Source organism: Myodes glareolus, chromosome 7, assembly GCF_982192425.1.
Source record: "Myodes glareolus chromosome 7, mMyoGla1.1, whole genome shotgun sequence".
In the NCBI taxonomy this organism is placed as follows: domain Eukaryota; kingdom Metazoa; phylum Chordata; class Mammalia; order Rodentia; family Cricetidae; genus Myodes; species Myodes glareolus.
The window spans coordinates 80,475,441-80,479,246 of record NC_142032.1 but is presented as its reverse complement, the minus strand read 5'-3'; positions in this window follow the sequence as shown (position 1 = coordinate 80,479,246).

The window sequence follows — 3,806 nt, the reverse complement described above, 5'->3', positions numbered from 1 at the left end:
GCAAATAGCCAAAGAAGACAGGAGCCTGACCTTGGAGCATGCTAGGATCCTCAGTAATTATGGAAAGCTCTAGGTGACCTCTCGAGGCAGGCAGAGTTGAGATTTAAAGTTACATTATACCTCATTGCTTTATTTCAGACTTTCGATAGTGAGCGTGAATATTTGCATGTCTATCCACTAGCATTTAGAAGGCTTTCATCAGCAGCATTTTATGTGTGCCTTTTTAAAAAATTATTTATTTATTACATATACAATATTCAGCTTTCATGAATTTCTGCGTACCAGAAGAGGGCAACAAATCTCATTATAGACGGTTGTGAGCCACCATGTGGTTGCTGGAAATTGAACTCAGGACCTCAGGAAGAGTTTCCAGTTCTCTTAACATCTGAGCCATCTCTCCAGTCTATGTGTGCCTTTTTATTTCCAAGAGAAGTTAACTGGCTAGAGGAAGAATCTGTGAGAGGCATCAGGTTGTTTCGGGCAGTAACTAAAGGAAGTCTTGTGGTTTTGTTTTGGGGAATGGAAGAAAATAGAAAGTTAGAGAAAAAAGCTGATGGAAGCAGCGTCTGAGTGGAGTGTGTTGTCTGAAGAGGCACGCTGGAACCATGAGCCCCACACAAGGCTTTCTCTGTTTCATCACCTCTAAGATCGGCTTCAATAATCCAGGTGAAGTAAGAAGCTGGCTCCCTCCCTCTTGCAGAGCCTCTATCATATTTAAGGTGTTGATTTCAGAGTCAATGAGACAAAGGTGAGCCCTGTTTTTTTATTTGAATCTTGGAGCCACCATACCAGTATACCAGTGATAACTATCAGGTGAAGATGCACATGTTGGTGGAAGAAAGAGCTCTGGGAACAGGTCTCTCTCTCTCTCTCTCTCTCTCTCTCTCTCTCTCTCTCTCTCTCTCTCCTCACTGCATGTTATAGCTCTCAGCTATTAGAGATATACTATTAGGTCAGCTTTTGTCCTCACTTTTGGTCTTCCTTATGAAAAATCCCCTCTGGAGTCTGCAGCAGGTATAAGGCTGGTGTGAGAGGCAGGAACAAGCCACTTGTCTAATGTGATTCATGGTCATCTCAGTGGGCACAGCCTTGGTAGTCCTGAACTGGGCACAAGCAGAGATACTTCTTTTTTTTTTTTAATTATCTTCTACCTTTAAAGCTTAAAATAATGAATACCTAATTTGTCAGTCTGCCAGAGTAGGGTCGGGAAGGGCTGGGTGGGCTGATCCACATTATCCAGATTCAGGGACTATTTGGAACAAATGTAAAGGGGATAGCTTATCTTAAAAACCATGACTAGCGTGGTGTGACTGAAACACAGGCTCCATGTGGTGCAGAAAAGAATCTCTGAGTAGAGAGTAAACAGGGAGGGCCGTGTGAAGGGAAAGATAACAGGAAGTGTATTTAATATTTTAAAGGGACTTTTATAAAAGCTAATGGCAGTGGAGACCTTTGCAGGCTATAAAGCAGAGCTGGGTAAAGAACATTAGGAATGGCAACATAGTGAATTAGTTAATTAATTTTTTTCAGTCCTGGGGATCAAAAGCAGATTCTCACATATGCTAGACAAGGTCTTTTCCTGCTGGGCCGGATTTGTGGTCCCCTATATGTTCCGAAGATGACAAACCTACTTCTCATGAGTTTGCATGATGTTACTACTTAAGGCTATGAAGGTTGGACTTTGTACGGACAAAGAGCATTTTGGCAAGTGCCACATTAGTGGCTGACCCGTCTATTCCTTGGTTTGCGAATGTAATTAAGATGTGCTTGGGTATCAAGGCTGAATTGGGCTGCCTGTTCAGACCATTTTTACTTTACAAAGAGTACCCTTCCCTTAAATTTCTTCCATTTAATTCCAAGGATAGGTATAGCCTGTGTTTTCCCAAGATGAACATGAGGGGTACTTCAACTTGGCAGCCACTCTGGTGACATAGAAAAGCTACCATTTGCATGTCAACCCCCACGTTGGTCCTCCTCTAAAGCTCCAGTGACTCCCCGAGAAGACATAAGAAGGCCATCGTGGTGTGTTCGCTTCATTGTTCGTTGCCACCCCTGTTTCCTCCGGCACAATCAAATTGGCACGGCAGTTTGATGCGCTCTTGGAGGAAGAAGCCCCAGCGCAAGAGTCATTGCCTCATATTTATCTTCACGAGAATTGCCCATGGGCACCCTGCGCACGTACAGCGCAGCCTCGGCCGGCACCTCCCTCCTTTGTAGACAGGATTTTTATAGAAAGCCCTATCAACGCAGGAGCTCTCGCCACATATTCCATGTATGCTGATGTCTTCCCCCTCTGTTCCTGCTCTCCAGAGCCTGGGCATGAAGAACGCTGTCTTAAAATGCAATAACTTCCTGTGACACTTTATCATCCCAATAGCAATAAAATGGCCAAATATGGCATTTTTTATTTTTTCCTGCTTAGTAGCTAGGGAAACAAATTCATGGGCACATCTCCTTCTCGGAGAACAAAGCTGGCTAAAGGACACTGTTTTCCCTTTTTAATTTCAGGGTTGCCGATTCGGTTGACTTACTCTGTTTTCAAGGTCTTTCTTTTTGACCCACATCATCAAAGGACTATGGTCAGCGGCTTGGGCAGCTGACATTCTGCTGAGTTAAGTACTGTGCAGGAAAACGTGGATGTTCTCTAAGTATCTCCAGGTAGAATTCATTATTATGTCTGGGAGGAGTGTGAGGGTTCACACATCCTGCAGCTTTAACGGTCCATACAAATAGAAATGACCAGCACTTAACGCTGGTAATCTCTCTCTCAATCCTTCTCTCTCTCTCTCTCTCTCTCTCTCTCTCTATCTCTCTCTCTTCCTCCCTCTTTCCCTCCCTCCCTCCCTCTCTCCCTCTCCATAGTTTTATTTTTCAGGGAGTGTGTGCTTTCAACTTTTGCATCTTTGAAAGTGTATTTCTGAGGATATAGGTCAGAGCTTGCTTGGCATACACAAAGTCTTATGTTTAGTACCCAGCCCCACAAAAGAAAGCGCCCCTTCTCTTCTTTCATCTAGTGATAATTTAGTCAGATATGGGTCATAGTTTGCAGTTATTTTCTATTAGTGCAGAGAAGGTGCTATATGACTCCACTGCTACCTACCACCAATTCTGGTCAGTGAGCAGTCTGATGAGTGTGAAATTGTCAATCTTTGTAGAATGTGCATTCCTGGCTCAGTTTCTTTTCCTGCTGCTGTGTTATTACAATCCTAATGAAAGAAACTTAAGAGAGAATAGTCTTATTTTATCTCAGAATTCATGGTGGGGAGTTCAAGGTGATGGGATTTTGAAGCAACTCATAATGCAGTATCCACAGGAAGGAGGGAACAAAGGGATACTTTCTCCATAAGTACCATCTAGGATCCCAGCCGCAGAATACCGTTCATAGTGGGTGGTTCTCCCCACCTTAGCTGACATCCTCAATGGATATGGCCACAACATATCTCTCAGGTGATTCTAGGTTCTGTCAAGTTGTCAACACCAACCAGCACAATTTTCTTTCTTGTAGCTTTTAGTGTCACCTATTTTCCTCCTGATACACTGAAATTTCCTTAAGATGTGTTTGGATGTACAGAGGCTTCCATTTAAATACCTGAATTTAACACACTTTTCAATATATCTGGAAGATCCTTGATCATTGCCTTTTAAAGTGTTCCTGTTCTGCCTCTTGCTTTATCCCACTGTTTTATGTCGTCCCCTGGACATACTTTGCAGTCTGTACAGTTATTCTTCATATCTCTTAAACATTGCTTAATGAAAAATACGTTTTATCTTTTTAATGTATTCTGGCTAAATTATCACAATACCTT